The sequence below is a fragment of the Lathyrus oleraceus genome, chromosome 6, assembly GCF_024323335.1.
Source record: "Lathyrus oleraceus cultivar Zhongwan6 chromosome 6, CAAS_Psat_ZW6_1.0, whole genome shotgun sequence".
Lineage (NCBI taxonomy): Eukaryota > Viridiplantae > Streptophyta > Magnoliopsida > Fabales > Fabaceae > Lathyrus > Lathyrus oleraceus.
Genome location: NC_066584.1, coordinates 337,289,991 through 337,308,514, shown reverse-complemented (window position 1 = coordinate 337,308,514; position 18,524 = coordinate 337,289,991).

Sequence of the window (18,524 nt, the reverse complement as noted above, 5' to 3'; positions counted from 1 at the left end):
TACTTGGTTTTTGTTCACTTTCTAACCTTTCCTTTGGATAAATAGAAGTGCGGTGGCGACTCAAATTGTATGCTTACTTTTGATTTAGTCAATAAATCTAAAGGTAACGAATACCCCGCTACAACTTCTACCGGGGATCAGAATCAAAACCGACCATTGTGCTCAAGAACGTTTTCAAAACTGAAGATTAGCAGGATGAAATTACTTGCCATATGCCCTAATTTTTGAATAAATTTCCCCGAGGTGGGGTACTCAATTTATCGGGAAAATTATTTATGTTTTATGTCTCTAACTTTTGCCTGGATCGCCCTTTCAGGTTTTCAATCCACCGAGACACTCATTTTTGCCTAAGCCGCCCTTTCGGGTTTTCAACTTAACGAGCTGTTCTTTTTCTTTTTTAGGCGAAGTATTTCTTGACTCTATCTGAGTTCACAGGACGAGTGAACTCTTCACCATCCATAGTTGTAAGGATCAAAGCACCACCTGAAAAAGCTCTTTTAACAACATATGGGCCTTCATAATTAGGGGTTCATTTGCCCCTAGAATCTAGTTTGAAAGATAAGATCTTCTTGAGCACAAGGTCACCTTATCTGAATACGCGAGGTCTGAACTTCTTATCAAATGCCTTCTTCATCCTCTGCTGATATAACTGACCATGACACATGGCAGTTAATCTCTTCTCTTCAATCAAATTCAGCTGATCGTACCTGGTCTGACACCATTCAAGCTCAGTCAACTTGGCTTCCATCAGCACACGCAATGATGGGATCTCAACCTCTACGGGGAGCACAACTTCCATACCATTTAAAAGAGATAAAGGGGTTTCCCCTGTTGAAGTGCGAATAGATGTACGATATCCGTGCAAAGCAAATAGGAGCATCTCATGTCAATCTTTATGCGTTACAACCATCTTCTGAATAATCTTTTTAATGTTCTTGTTTACAGCTTCAACAACCCCATTCATCTTAGGTCTATAGTGAAAAGAATTATGGTGTGCAATCTTGAAGTCTTTGCAAAGAGCTTCCACCATATTGTTGTTCAAGTTCGATCCATTATCAGTAATGATCTTACTTGGCACACCATATCGACATATAATTTGATTCTTGATAAACCTCACAACTACTTGCTTGGTTACATTTGCATATGATGTCGCTTCAACCCATTTTATGAAGTAGTCAATAGCCACCAAAATGAAACGATGTCCATTCGAAGATTTGGGCTCGATCGTTCCAATCATATTGATTCCCCATATGAAGAAGATCCATGGGGAGGAAATGAGTTCAACAGTGTTGGAGGAACATGAATCTTATCTGCATATATTTGACACTTGTGGCATTTCTTCACAAACTTACAACAGTCAAATTCCATTGTCAGCCAATAGTAACCTGCTCGCGACATCTTCTTCACCATTGCATGTCCATTGGAATGAGTACCAAAGGAACCTTCATAGACTTCAGTCATCAATAGGTCTGCTTCGAGTCTATCCACACCTCTGAGCAAAACCATATCGAAATTTCTCTTGTACAAAACATCACCATTCAGGTAGAAATTGCCAGCTAATCTTCTCAAATTCTTCTTATCTTTCAAAGATGCCCCAGATGGGTAAATCTGACTTTGGAGGAAACACTTGATGTCATAATACCACGGATTTTCGTCTTTGATCTCTTCAACAGCAAATACATGAGATGGCATATCAAGACGCATCAGAATTAAATTGGGAACCTCATTCCAATACTTCACTATAATTATTGAAGCCAACGTTGCAAGAGCATCTGCCATCCGGTTTTCATCTCGAGGGATATGATGAAACTCAACCTTTGTAAAGAAAGTTGAAATCCTCCTCGCATAATCTCTATATGGTATTAAACCGGGTTAATTCATCTCCCATTCACCTTTGATTTGATTCACCATAGACGTCCAAATACTTGATTCTGAGATTAATGGCCTCTTCAAGCCCCATAATGCAAGCTTCATATTCTGCCATATTATTTGTACACTTGAAAGTCAATCTAGCTGTAGATGGAAAATACGTGTCTTGAGGAGTAATAATCACTGCCCCAATACCATTACCATATTGATTAACAACTCCATCAAATACCATGCCCTAACGAGAACCATGTTCTAGCCCTTCTTCAAGCAATGGTTCATCACAATCTTTCATTTTCAAGTACAAGATCTCTTCATTAGGAAAGTCATATTGCACTGACTGGTAATCTTCAATTGGTTGGTGAGCCAAGTGGTCAGCCAAGACACTACGTTTGATCGCTTTCTGAGACCGGTATTCAATATCATACTATGATAGCAACATCTGCCAACGGGAAATCCTCCCAATTAAAGTAGGTTTCTTAAATATATACTTGATTGGATCCATTTTGGATATCAACATAGTAGTATGATTCAACATATATTGACGCAAACGCTTAGCAGCCCAAGCCAATGCGCAACAAGTCTTCTCAAGCATATAATACCTAGTCTCACAGTCGATGAATTTCTTACTAAGGTAGTAGATAGAAAATTCTTTCTTTCCAGTCTCATCTTGCTGACCTAGAACACAACCCATACTCTCTTCAAGCACAGTCAAATACATGAGCAACAGTCTTCCTTCAACAGGTGGAGACAGAATCGGAGGTTCAAGCAAATATTCTTTGATACTGTCAAAAGCTTTCTGGAAATCTTCGGTCCAATCACGAGATTGATCTTTCCGAAGAAGCTTGAATATAGGTGCACATGTGGCATTCATGTGTGAAATGAATCTTGAGATATAATTCAAGCGGCCGAGAAAACCTCTAACTTACTTCTCAGTTTTAGGCGCAAGCATTTCTTGTATTACTTTGACCTTGGCAGGATCAACCTTAATACCCTTCTCGCTGACAATAAATCCCAACAACTTACCAAAACAAACACCAAAAGTACACTTATTGGTATTTAAGTAGAGTTTATACTTCCTCAAGCGCTAGAATAGCTTCGACAAATGCTCAACATGTTCTTCTTCATTAATGGATTTAGCAATCATATCATCAACATAGACTTCGATCTCTTTATGCATCATATCATGAAAAAGAGTAGTCATTGCTCTTTGGTAAGTTGCACCATCATTCTTCAAACTGAAAGGCAACACTCTATAACAGAATGTTCCCCAAGGTGTAATGAATGTGGTCTTCTCTATATCTTCGGGTGCCATCTTAATTTGATTATATCCGTAAAATTCATCCATAAACGAAAAGACTTTGAATTTAGCCATATTGTCTACCAACATATCAATGTGTGGCAGAGGGAAATCATCTTTCGGACTGGCTTTATTCAGATCTCTATAATCAACACACATATGGACTTTTCCATCCTTCTTCGGCACAGGAACAATATTAGCCACCCACTGCGGATACTCAGCAGTTACAAGGAAACCAGCATCAATCTTCTTTTGCACTTCTTCTTTGATCTTCACTGCCATATTAGGATGAGTTCTTCTCAACTTCTGCTTGACTGGTGGGCATTCTGGCTTCAATGGCAATCTATGCTCCACAATCTCAGAATCCAAATCAGGCATGTCTTGATAGGACCAAGGAAACACATCTGAATACTCTCAGAGAAGATCAACCAACCCCTTCTTAACATCAGGACACAGTCGAGACCCAATCTTGACTTCCTTTACATCATCCTCGGAACCCAAGTTGACTAACTCAATCTGCTCTTCGAGTAACTGAATGGCTTTTCCTTCACGCTCAAGAAGACGAGACAATTCATCACTCACTTCTTCATCACTTTCCTCCTCAGCCTCAAACACAGGGAATTCAAATTTTGGAGAAGAAGAAGGATCATTGTATTCAATGGGGTTAGAAACCAACCTGCATAATGATTTGATATTTTGATTTTAGAGAATTGAATTTGTGACCAAATATTATACAGATGGACAATTATTATTATTTATTTATGTTTTTTATGATTACCATTTTCAGAATAAAGATAAAAGTAAAAAAAAACATCATAGATGTTGATGAATAGAATTATATTTTATTGATGATCAAATTGAAAATACCCAATAATGTTCACTTCTACCTTAGGCATAGGAGAAGGATTTTCAAAAACAAATAAAAGTAATTACTTAGATCGATGCATAATAACAGGAATATCAATAGCGGTCCAATTGTTGCAAGCTTTTCCATGCGTCACAAAATTGGTGTAGTCTTTCTCTTTGTCATCCTCTAGCACAGCAGCTAAGTGTTGTTCATTGCCGTGAATGAACCCTCTGCTACAGAAGCTGAGTTGTACATCTTCAGATCTGACTGCTGACGAACCTTGTTGGAACCCTAAATCGGCTCTGCGCTTGTTGTCGGAGACCTCTACCATCTGTCCCCACTGATCTGACTGACCATCTTCAACAATCTTCAATGCATCTTTGAATGAGGACATAGGTGCCTCAACTCTCTTTTCTTCAGCAATAGATAAGGCTTGGAATGGAGTTCCCACCTCATCCTCATCTTTAACATAAGAGAAAGATGACAGGTGGCTGACCAACAATGCCTTCTCCCCCCCAACAATATCAAGCTTCCCATTCTTGACAATTTTCAGCTTCTGGTGTAATGTTGAAGTAACGGCTCCTCTGTCGTGGATCCATGGCCTTCCCAATAAACAACTCTAGGCCAGGTGGATATCCATTACTTGAAAAGTAATTTGGAAGTCAGTCAGACCTATCTTCACCGGAAGGTCCACCTCTCCAATCACAGTCTTGCAGGCGTTCCTTGGTATGACAACTTGGAAAGAGTCGACTTTGGTAATAAATTCAATGAGGAACCAGTATCGACTAACACATTCGACAAAGCATCCTCCTTACTATTCATTGAAATGTGCAAATCCAAATTGTGATTTCTACCCTCCTCAAGGAGTTCTTCATCACAGAAACTGAGATTGTTATAGGAAGTGATGTTATCCACAATATGATCAAACTGATCCACCATAACATCATGTTCCACATACGCTTATTCAAGAACTTTCTACAGTGCTTCTCTGTGCGCTTCTGAATTCATTCATAGAGATAGTACTGAAATCTTTGAGGGGGTTTGGAGCAACTGCTCCACCACATTGAACTCACTTTTCTTAATTAGCCTGAGCACCTCATCATCTTCATTATGCTTCAAGCCGCTGGATTCACTAGACTGACACCTTGGAGCACTAACAGATTCTACTACAGGCACATCCATCATCTTACTGACAATCGAATATTCTATATTCTTTGGGAACACCGGCCCAAACACACAACCACTGTGGGTCACCTTAGTAACATCAGCAATGCTTACAACAAAACTGGTTGTAGGTAACGGGACCTCTTGACCATCTTTCACCATAGTAGCATTATACTGATACGGGACAGCTTTATCGGATGCATACGGGACTGGACCCGCTAACCGTATAACCAACGGGGATACCAATCTATTGCTGACGTTGTTACTACTGCTGATGTTATACTGAATAACCACTCTCTCATGAGTTTTGAAAACTGGTACTATTACATTGGCATCGTCATCTATATGACGATTTTGAACAACCTGAATCAAGCCTTCATCCATCAAACGTTGGATGTCCCTCTTCATAATCATATAACCTCTAGGTTTGACACTACAGATAGCACAACCATCATGGTCATCCTCACAATCGCTCACCAAGCAAATATCCTTGTGCATCGTCACAAAATACCTTCTAATGAAGCGTACATCGAATACTTTGAACTCCTTTGGACAACCGTCCACCATATTAACCGATGAATTTCCATGGGCATGTAGTGGGTTAGCTATAACATTTGGAGCTCGGTCCGCAAAGGACACCATTATACTCTTAACCAGCTTCTGAACTTCATATTTGAGGGGATAGCAATTCTCAATATCGTGTCCGAGAGCTCCTTGATGAGAAGCACAGTGGAGTTATGGTTTGTACCACCAAGGAAGTGGTTCAGGGATTTGTGGAGGGTTTCTTGGTTGTAACAGGTTCTTGAGAACCAAAGACAGATATAATTCTGCATATGTCACCGGAATTGGGTCAAAAGAGACCTTCTTCCTCTCAAAATTTTGTTGTTGATGATTGTTTGTATTGTTGTTCTTGTTGTAGGTGTTTGTTTGTTGTTGATGTTGTTGTTGTTGAATTGGTACCGACTGATTTGCTAAAAATATCGGAATTACTGATGATACTTGATGATGATGTTGATGGGGTGGTTGATTTCTTCTTACCTGAGGCCTCCTTTGCCTCCCAACTGAAACTGCATTAGCTTCACTCTCCTTCTTCTTGCTGAAATTGTTACCATACCTCTTGTTGGATGACACCTCCTCTCTAGACAATCGTCCATCTCAGACACCTTCTTCGAGCCTCATCCCCATGTTTACCATTTAGGTAAAGTCACTGTGGGCACTGGAAATCATCTGCTCATAGTTAAATGAGCTCCGGGTCTTAAGAAAAATCTTAGTCATATCCTTTTCCTCTAAAGGAGGGGTAATCTGAGCAGCAAGCTCCCTCCATCGCTGAGCATACTCCTTGAATGTCTCCTTATCTTTCTGAGATAACGATCCCAACTGATCTCTATCAGGAGCCATATCAATATTATACTTATAATGCTTCACAAATGCTTTTCCCAAATCGTTGAACGTGCGGATGCTTGCACTATCCAATCCCATGTACCACCTCAGAGCGGCACCGGTCAAACTGTCTTGAAAATAATGGATCAACAGCTGATCATTATCTATTTGAGTAGACATTTTTCTGGCGTACATCACCAAATGACTGAGTGGTCAGGTATTCCCTTTGTATTTTTCAAAGTCAAGCACTTTGAATTTCACCGGAATCTTCACATTTGGAACCAAGCACAGTTCCGCAGCACTCTTCCCAAACAAGTCCTTACCCCTCAAAGTTTTCAATACCTTTCGCAGCTCAAGGAATTGGTCCTTCATCTCGTCTATCTTCTCATACATATTAGGGCCCTCAGACGGCTCAGAATTATAGTTGGTGTCTTCTACAAGGGAATGAGTATGCACAATAGGTGGCGGCACAGACATGACCGGGCTAGATGCTGGCATAGAAGCAAAGGTAGGTGCAAAGCCTTCATGCACAAAGTTTGGCGGCATTCCCCACGGGAATCTGGCAAGCATGTTGAGTGCAAAATGAGCAGCAGTTGTAGGAATGGTAGAGGTAGCCACCTCAGAAATGGAAGTCCTCTAAGGAGGAGGAGTTGCGGGTGCTGGAGAAGACTGGCTCTGAGCAGCTAAGACTGACTCCATCATGGCAGTCAGACGGGCAATCTTATCCTTCAGGTATCTGTTCTCTTGTTTAAGATGCTCCATAATCTTCAGATGATTGGCGCAGGTATTGTACAGATGAGTCAGCTTGGCTGAAGCACAGAAGAAACACCAATGAGACATCTGGAGAAAGAGAAACTTGCTTATGCGAATGATGCATGAAATGCAATGCTTGATTGTTTTTGTTTTCAAGGAACTTACTATATTATTTGCAAATATATATATATATATATATATATATATATATATATATATATATATATATATATATATATATATATATATATATATATATATATATTTAACAATAATTGCAACAATTTGATATGACCATAAAAAGTCTCTTTTATTTATATAATTGGAAAGATTACACTGAGTACAATTTCAGAAACCAAAAATACAAAATACAAGAGAAAAGGAGACTAGTCATCCTGAGGATCCCTAACAACAACATTAGAAGATCTGGCGGCAGGCGCGTACTTCCTTCGAATACGTCAGATCTCAGTCTCAAAAGATGCCTTCATCTGAGTCTTCTCGAGGACAAGCTGATCAACAATCTTCTTCCAAGCAACGGAAGGCTGAGGCATACTAGAGGAAGATGAAACCTCTGGCTCTCTGTGTCTCTTTGTCACTCGGTCTTCAAGTATCTCAATAAGTGCATCTTTGTCTTTAGACTCAAGCTGCAACTCCTCATCTTTTCGGCTGAAAGCATGGAACCATTCTTCCCACATATCCTTCTCTTGCTTCATCTTGGCGAGTGCGTCTTCCAACTCCCCCTACATCTTGGTTAGGGAGAGTTAATGGCTCAATCACAACCATAGACATAGGTCTCTCACAAGGATAAGGCATCTTCAACTCCAAAGCTCTCTTCTTCGCCCAAAGAGTGTAAGCTTCCAAAGCTACACAATTGCACGGACCAAGCTCGGATCTTCCTTTCCTATGCACATCATGCCAAGCATGTACCATTTTCTGCTTCAAATGTTGGGGATCTTTACCCTCTTGATAGAAAAGACCTTCTAACAAAGTGTTATTAGGTTTGTCTCTCAACGGGAACCCAAGTTGACGACGAGCCAAAGCAGGGTTGTAGTTAATTCCTCTTTGCGTACCAATAAGAGGCACATTAGAGAATTCACCACAACAATCAATAATCTCCAAACTACTCAATGAAGTGCCATACCAAACTATATCATCATTAGTGAGAGACATAAGTCTCTGAGACCACCGTAGACATTATTTGTTCTCCACAAAAGCAGACATCTGAGGCATGTGTGAAATAAACCACTTGTACAGAAGAGGCACACAACAGATGATAGTTCCACCACCTTTAGAATTCCTTATATGCAAAGAGAAGTACATATCGCCTAACAGAGTAGGCACAGGATTCCCAATCAAGAAGATTCTAATGGCGTTAACATCAACAAAACCGTCAATGTTAGGGAACAAAGCTAATCCATAAATAAGCAACACAAAGATAGCTTCAAAAGCGTCCACACTACCGGCTTGAGCAAAGGCAGTAGCTTCCTTGATGAGGAACTCAGAAGTTAACCCAAACAATCCTCCTTTCTTCACCCAATGAGTCTCTATCTCAGACTTCTTCAAGTGAAGAGCTTCAGCAATAAGATGAGATCTAGGAATCTCTTCCAATCCACTAAAGGGCACTTTGTTAGAAACAAATATTCCCAAGAGATGGGCATAATCCTCCAATGTAGGCACAAGCTGATAATCTGGAAAAGTGAAGCAACGGTAGAGAGGGTCATAGAACTGAACCAACACACTCAGAAGTCCTTCAACTACATCAGCAGATAAGATAGACAGAAGCTTCCCATGGCATTGTTTGAAGTCCAAGGGATCTAATACAAAGGATGCTAGCTTCCTTAACTCCTTCAAATCGGGACATCTGAAACTGTACTTCTTAGTGTTCCTTCGTCCATAATTCATGGTATGAAAAAATATTTGCAAATAACACCTCAGTTCCTTGAAATTTCGTGTGATGAATGTTATGATGCGCATGAATTCATGAATGCAACAATCACAAATAAGGGATCACACACAAGGCAAACAAACAAATGTCAAGGGATGAATCAAGTCATTGTCAAGATCAATCATCCATTTTGGTGGATTATGGTTTACACCTTATCAACACCCAAGTTCCATTGATATTGACAAGACTTGATTGGATCAACCAAGAATCAAGGGTTTGTTGTGAGTCACGAGCATGGAGTCTGGGTAAAAACCATCCCAAAGGACTAAACTAAGGATAAAACCTGTAGATCATGTTCTAAAAAGTTCCCAGAGTCTTAATTCCATCTATTGGATATTACAGGTTAGGATGACTGACTCATCAACCCATAATATTCTCATGAGAAACTCGTCTGAGTGAAGTATCGCGTAACAACTATTATCAAGTCTACACTTGAACAGTCTCCACACTACGTCCTAAATAGGCCAAAAGGGGTTAAATATCCTACGGTCCTCAGCTTCTCGGACCCTAAATCATATATAGTAATGCCTAACCACAAATACTTGTGTGACATTCCTAAATCCAAAAGGGTCTCCATTGAGTAGATGTGTCTCAAGCCAACTTGTTAAGGACTACTCCACACAAGTCGAACATGACTATATCATCCTCCTATCTTAATTGCACTCAAGTTCGGGTTAGAACTTATCTCACCATTCAGAGATCACCAAGCATAACAAGCAGATTATATCATACAAACAAATATACATACATCAAATATATACAATTATATACACACAAAAAAGTAGGCTAAACCCGCTGGAGACTACTCCCCTACAGAGCCGCCACTTAATTTTTGTAGCGGTAAATTCATGACCATCAAGCTGTGGATAAGCTAGATATCAAAAAACCAGTGTCGCCACCGCGCTTTTATTGTTTCCAAGGGAAAAGGGAAAAGTACGTACAAAACCCAAAAACTAAGAAGTTTTCAAATCAAAACTAATAAAATGCCAGATATTACAGGTAAGGGGGTTGGTTACACAGAGGGAAGGTGTTAGCAGCCAAAGTGTCCTAGGTACTCCTAGGGAGCCCTTTCTTGTGTGCATATGTGTTTTGGTACAAAATGATGTTTGCAATAAATAGAATGGGGATATGAGAAAAGAATTCATTAATTATATTTTTGGGTTTGACAAGACCTTCGGACTTGTGCCTACGTACCAACATAAAAATGAGGGATCAAAACCTCGTAGTTTGTGGTATCAATTTCAAAGTGAGGGCATTGCTTTAAACAAAATTTAAGTTTGAAAGGCACAAGGGTTTAAAATGGTTTGAATGTGTGTTAGTTCTTTTTGGCTTTTGAAATTTTAAGTCAAGTATAGTTAATTTTATTTACAAGTTTGATTAAGAAAAGATTTTTAAAACATGCAATGGCATAAGGCCAAAGTTTCTAGTTTGCAATAAGGTCAAAGTTTAGAAAACAGACATGAGCAAAGAAGATTTTAAAAGGAGGGAGAGATTTTGAAATTAAAGAAATGGGGAGGAGATGAAGAGACTAATCCTAAGTATAAATTTAAAAGTTGAGAGTTGAAAAGATCTGACCAATGGGCTGCAATCCAATAGACAAAAATGTCATATAGAAACCCAAATTTCCCTTGGACTTTAGAATCACACAGCAATCAATACACAAATAGCAAGTTGAATAGCAAGGCATCAAATAAAGATAGCCACATCCAAGCTTAAAAACTCCATGATCTTCTCCAAAATTTCCCATGTATCAGATGACTTCCAAGATGGCATAAGTCACAGGTTCAAAATAACAACTTCACAATGATCATGTTGCAGATAAATTCAAATGGATCTTCAATGATGTATCAGATGGAGTTTCTATTCACAAGAATTTGGTCTCATGAAAGTTTGCATTGGACAAGTCCTTTGCATAAGGAGTGTTGCCTAAACTCTAAGTCCAATAGTCTCAGATCACACCAACAGTCCACACAACATATTTTTTAGGGTTTTTGTTCTTATTATGTACATTAAGGTCAAAAGACCACACAAACAAATCACAATATACACAATCACAATATCATAAAATATGGTCCAAGTGGACAAAGTGAAAATGACATTAACATAAACAACTTAAATGGTATGAATAATGGCAAATGAATAAGGCTTACAAATTAAAGTGCATTAAAATTAAATGACTTGAAATTAAATGTTAGTTTTTAATGAATTATAAGTTAGTATTGATTTTGCTTTGCTTTTGTTTAAGTCATTCTTTGGAGAACACTCAACCCACTTATCACAAGCATGAATCCTTGAACTAAGACATCTTCCAAAGGAAGGAAAAAAAAGGCCAAGTCTCCATACAATACCATGAAAGAGGGGAGACTTATAATCTCACTAACTAGAATGCTATTCCTTTTGTGTCAAAATTTAGCGTTATGTTAAGCAATCGTAATTGGACTTATGTAGAAGTCATAACTATTTGAGGTTGGGCAATAGAATTTTGGTGTTAATGCATGTTAGAGACATAGTATAATGGACTATGCTCATGAAACGATTTGAATTGATCCAATGGCTCAGAACACATCCAACGCATCGCCGGAGCAAAGTGTCGGTCATCTTCTCTGATGACCCTGGCCGGAATGGTTCCCTCATCACCATCACATAAATAAAAAAAGAGGACATGATCTTAAAGAAAAAATAGCGTAGATCACGAATATCACCTCAATTTAACCTAACTCCAAGTATATTAAGAGATACATGAAGTTGAATTTTGAGGTGTATGAACTGAGTTGCTTCGATTTGACCTCAAAGCAACTCAATCTTCTTGCCTACATTGATAGGACTTCAGACAACCAAGGATCCAAAAAAATTGATGAGAATTGAGAGAGAATCGAAGAGAAGAAAAATCTTGAAAAATACCTTCAATGTTGTGCAGAACTTGATCTTTCTTGCTTCAATTCGTGCTTGATCTTGCTTATGGAGCTTGCAAAAGTGGATTAGGAATGGTGCAAGGCTTTGGATCCTGGAGTTCTTGAATCTCCAAATAGTGAGATTCAAACTCAAATTTCAAGTGAAACTTATCAAGTTTCCCTTTGAATTGTGAGGGTTTCAATGGTTGGAGGCAAAGCTGGTGCGCAAGGTCCTTCAAACTGATGCAATGGACCTCTATTTATAGCAAAATGTAAGTGATATTTGCACACTTGAAAATGCTTCCAAAATTGGCAATGTGAAGTGCACGCTTGCATGGGCATGTACAGGCCCATGAAGAAACTCAATTAGGTCCAAATGCAAGTGAAGTGAAGTCTGAATGAGAAATGTGATGCAAGGCAAAGATGTATTGATGTTTGAAATATGATTCTTGCCAACTGATACAGCTGTATTCAAGCCATGCGCAGACCCCTCAAACTCTGTCCGATGTTTTGGTGGATACTGGTTCATCATTTAATGTGTTGCCCAAGTCCACTTTGGCGAGGCTGTCTTATCAAGGCGCCCCAATAAGGTACAGTGGTGTAGTGGTTAAAGCGTTTGACGGTTCTCGAAAAACTGTCATTGGAGAAGTGGACCTTCCGGTTAAGATAGGTCCGAGTGATTTTCAAATTAATTTTCAAGTAATGTATATTTACCCAACCTCTAGTTATTTATTAGGAAGGCCATGGATCCATGAAGCTGGAGCCGTGACGTCTACTTTGCACCAGAAGTTGAAATTTGTTAAGAACGGCCAACTTGTTGTTGGTGGTGGAGAGAAAGTGTTGTTAGTAAGCCATTTGTCATCCTTCATTTATGTATTTGCTAAAGAAGAAGTTGGAATGTCATCCCAAGATTTTCCTGTTGCTTATGAATTGAAGAAGAATAGGGCACCTATGTCTTCTCTAAAGGATGCCAAAGAGGTTGTTCAGGCTGGTAGCACCGACAAATGAGTTGCGTTTTGGAACTCATCGAGAATAAGACTAGAGTAGGGATGTGATTTCAACAAGGTCCATTCAACGCCAATGTCAAGGCTATGCAAGAAGTTTTCTGCAGTGGAGGGTTCATTCACAAGGATGATCAACACTCGGATGCCATTATTGAAGATAGTGATGAAGACAAAGTTTGTACCAACTTTGTAACACACTGCCAGATTTGCAACAATTGGATTGTTGTTGATGTTCCCGTTGTTATGCACCGTTCGAAGTAATTTGTTTTATTATTTTCAGAAAAATACTACTCCTATGCCTAAGGGAGAAGTGAAACATTGTTGGGCATTTTCAATATTATCATCAATAAAATACACTTTTATTCATCCACATTTATGATGTTTGTTTTTTACTTTTTGCTTTTTCAGAAAATGGTAATCATAAAAAACCTAAATAAATAATAATATTTCCATCTGCATAATATTTGTTTGCACTCCATTTCTTTAAAATCAAAATATCAAATCATTATGCAGGTTGGTTCTCAAACCCATTGAATACTTCCATCAGTATAATATTTGTTTGCACTCCATTTCCTATGTTTGAAGCTGAGGAAGAAATGATGATGAAGAAATATCTGATGAGTTGTCCCGTTTGCTTAAGCACGAGGAAAAAGCCATTCAGCCATTTGAAGAGCAAATTGAATTAGTCAACTTGGGTTCTGATGATGATGTGAAGGAAGTCAAGATTGGGTCTGAACTCGGTCCAGGAGCTAAGAAGGGGTTGGTTGATCTTCTTCGAGATTATTCTGATGTGTTTCTTGGTCCTATCAAGATATGCCTGGTTTGGATTCTGATATTGTGGAGCATATATTGTCTTTGAAGCCAGAATGCCCATCGGTTAAGCATAAGTTGAGAAGAACTCATCCTGATATGGCAGTGTAGATTAAGAAGGAAGTGCAGAAGTAGATTGATATTGGGTTCCTTGTTACCTCCGAGTATCCGTAATGGGTGGCCAATATTGTGCGTGTTCCTAAGAAAGACAGAAAAGTCCGTATGCGTGTTGATTATAGAGATTTGAATAAAGCCAGTCCGAAAGATGATTTTCCTCTGCCAGACATTGATATGTTGGTAGATAATACAACTAAATTCAAAGTCTTTTCGTTTATGGATGGATTTTCTGGATATAATCAAATCAAGATGGCACCTGAAGATATGGAGAAGACCATATTCATTACACCTTGGGGAACATTCTGTTATCGAGTGATGCCCTTCGGTTTAAAGAATGTTGGTGCAACATACCAGAGAGTTATGACCACTCTTTTCCATGATATGATTCATAAAGAGATCAGCTCTATGTTGACGATATGATTGCAAAATCAAGTGATGAAGAAGAACATGTTGAGCATTTGTTGAAGTTATTCCAACGTTTGGGGAAATATAAACTCCGCTTGAATCCCAATAAGTGTACTTTTGGTGTTCGCTCTGGTAAGTTGTTGGGCTTTATTGTCAGCGAGAAGGGTATTGAAGTTGATCCTACCAAGGTCAAAGCAATACAAGAGACGCATACGCCCAAAACTGAGAGGCAAGTCAGAGGTTTTCTCGGCCGCTTGAACTATATCTCGAGATTTATATCGCATATGACCGCCACGTGCGCGCCTATATTCAAGCTCCTTTGGAAAGATCAGTCTTGTGATTGGACCGAGGATTGCTAGAAAGCTTTTGACAGTGTCAAGGAATAACTGCTTGAGCCTCCGATTCTATCTCCACCTGTTGAAGGAAGACCTTTGATCATGTATCTAAATATGCTGGAAGAGAGTATGGGTTGTGTTCTTGGTCAACAAGATGAATTCGGGAAAAAAGAATATGTAATTTACTACCTCAGTAAGAAGTTCACCTATTGTGAGACTCGGTATTCTATGCTTGAGAAGACATGTTGCGCATTGGCTTGGGCTGCTAAATGTTTGCGCCAATATATGTTGAATCATACTACTTGGTTGATATCCAAAATGGATTCAATCAAGTATATTTTTTAGAGGCATGCTTTAACTGGGAGGATTTCTCATTGGCAGATGTTGTTATCCGAGTATGATATTGAATATCGATCTCAAAAAGATATTAAAGGTAGTGTCTTAGCTGACCATTTGGCTCACCAACCTATTGAAGATTATTAGTCAGTGTAGTACGATTTTCCTGACGAAGAGATTTTATATTTGAGAATGAAAGATTGTGATGAACCATTGCTTGAAGAAGGGCCAGAACCTGGTTCTCGCTTGGGCATGGTTTTTGATGGAGCTATTAATTCATATGGTAATGGCATTGGGGCGGTCATAATTACTCCTCAAGGAACTCATTTTCCGTTTACAACTATATTGAACTTCAAATGTACAAACAATATGGATGAGTATCAATCTTGCATTATGGGGCTTGAAGAGGCCATTGATCTCAGAATTAAGTATCTTGACGTCTATGGAGATTCAACTTTGGATGTGAATTAGATTAAAGGTGAATAGGAGACGAATCAACCCGGTTTGATACCATACAAAGATTATGCAAGGAGGATATTAACTTTATTTTCAAAGGTTGAGTTTCATCATATCCCTCGAGATGAAAACTAAATGGTTGATGAACTTGCAACGTTTGGCTTCCATGATTGTGGTGAAGTTTTTGAATGAAGTTCCCAATTTGACTGTGATGCATCTTGATAGGTCAACTCATGTGTTTGTTGTTGAAGAAGTCAAACATGAAAATCCATGGTATTATGATATCAAATGTTTCCTCTAAAGTCAAAGTTACCCGCCCGGGGGATCTTTCAAAGATAAGAAGACTTTGAGAAGATTAGCTAGCAACCTCTACCTGAATGGAGATGTGCTTTACAAAAGAAACTTCGATATGGTTTCTCTCATATGCGTAGATAGACACGAAGCATACATATTGATGACAAAGTCCATGAAGGTTCCTTTGGTACTCATTCCAATGGATATGTTATGGCAAAGAAAATGTTGAGAGCAGGTTACTGTTGGTTGACAATGGAATCTGACTCTTGCAAGTTTGTGAAGAAGTGCCACAAGTGTCAAATTTATGTAGATAAGATTCATGTTCCTCCGACACTATTGAATTTCCTTTCCTCTCCATGGCCCTTCTCCATGTGTGGAATTGATATGATTGGCATGATTGATCCCAAAGCTTAGAACATACATCGTTTCATTCTGGTGGCTATTGATTACTTCACAAAATGGGTTGAAGTGGCATCATATGCAAATGTGACCAAGTAAGTTGTTGTGAGGTTCATCAAGAATCAGATTATATGTCCTTATGGTGTGTCAAGTAAGATCATTACTAATAATGGATTGAACTTGAATAATGATATGGTGGAAGCTCTTTGCAAAGACTTCAAGATTGCACATCATAATTCTTTTGCCTACAGACCTAAGATGAATGGGGTTGTTGAAGCTGCGAACAAGAACATTAAGAAAATTATTCAGAAGATGGTTGTAACATACAAAGATTGGCATGAGATGCTCCCATATTATTTTCATAGGTACTGTACATCCATTCGTACTTCAACATGGGAAACCCCTTTCTCTCTTGTTTATGGCATGGAAGTTGTGCTCCCCGTGGAGGTTGAGATCCCATCATTATGTGCGCTGATGGAAGCCAAGTTAACAAAGGCTGAATGGTGTCAGACCAGATATGACTAGCTGAACTTGATTAGAGAGAAGAGATTGACCGACATGTGTCATGGTCAGTTATATCAGTAGAGAATGAAGAAAGATTTTGATAAGAAGGTCAAACCTCGTATGTTTAGAGAAGGTGACCTCATGCTCAAGAAGATTTTATCTTTCAAACTTGATGCTAGGGGAAAATAGACTCCTAATTATGAAGGCTCATATGTTGTTAAGAGATCCTTTTCAGGCGGTGCTTTGATTCTTATAACTATGGATGGTGAAGAGTTCACGAGTCTTATGTATGCCGATGCAGTCAAGAAATACTTTACCTAAAAAAGGAAAAGAATAGCTCGCTAAGTTGAAAACCCGAAAGGACGGATTAGGAAAAAATGAGCGTCTTGGTGGATTGAAAACCCGAAAGGACGATCCTGGCAAAAGTTAGAGACATAAAACAAAAAATTCATCCTTGTAGATTGAGTACCCCACCCTTGGGCAATTTAGGCAAAAATTAGGGATTATGGAAAGTAACTGCATTCGGCTGGTCCTAATTTTTGAAGCAATTTTGAGCAGTCATTTAATTCTAATTCATCATTCTCAACCAAAGACAAGCATAATGGATTTCGAAGTTGGAAGGAAAAGTAGTTGTCATTATATTCAATGCAGCCCTTCTCCATGTAAATTACGATTTTCAAACTTTGTAAAGAACAATGGAGTCCCACCATTTGCGGACTACCATTCTATTAAATAAAGTTGAGGTTTTATCCAATTATTTCGTATTCTTATTTGTTTATGTTTTAAAATTGATTTTTTATGATGATAATTTTGAAATAAATAAATCAATGAACAATCATTTTTCTTAAAATAATAAGGCATTTACTTTAAGAACGATCAATTATAAAAAAGGAATGTCAACAACAATCTCTAGAACGGTAATTTTTGATGTGAAAAGCATTGTTGGTCTTCCCTGGGCAGTGATTTGGTGACTTTACCTCCACAATATTTTGTTGTTCATACCCAACATGATTGATGGGTATTCATCCCCGGATGAGCTGATGTATTGTTCCATTTATAATTCATCCTTCCCCAACTAAGGCATTCATGTTTTTGCATTTTTCTCAGTTTATGTATTGGTGAATGAACCCTGGATTATCTTGGAACCTTTATTTGGTCTCCAGATCCACACAACCTTTAGTTGGTTGATACATAGTCGTGGCAGTTTCTTCCTTACGTGAGTCTGCATATCCAGTTGATATTTTGGTACCATGGAGTTGGTTTATTTCTCGATCTCCAAGAAGAGTATGATGACTATTGTTTTAAGGAAGTTACTTTTGATCTTTGTATCCTCCTATGGTCTTTGATTTGTCTTGGAACATTGTTATATCCTCCCAGTGAAGCCCCACAGAGATGTTTTTGGATAAAATCTCCAATAGATCGTCCAATTCTCCCCACTCAGAGCTTTTACCTCTCATTGTGACTTGAGACCCCAACGAAATTCCATTTTCTGATAGAAGATTTATTCCTTCAGGAATTACTTGGTTCTAAGCAGTATTGATGGTGCCCCCTACAAGGTTGTCTCCCATTTGACATGTTGTTGACTTAAAATTACCCACAGTGATGACTTGTTGCTCTGATAAGGATCCTCAGCATATCCTTCTTTGTCCGCAGTACTTTAGATTGGGCGCATGTTTTCCATACCTTTTCCTAGCCATAGTTGATTTCAATATTATTTT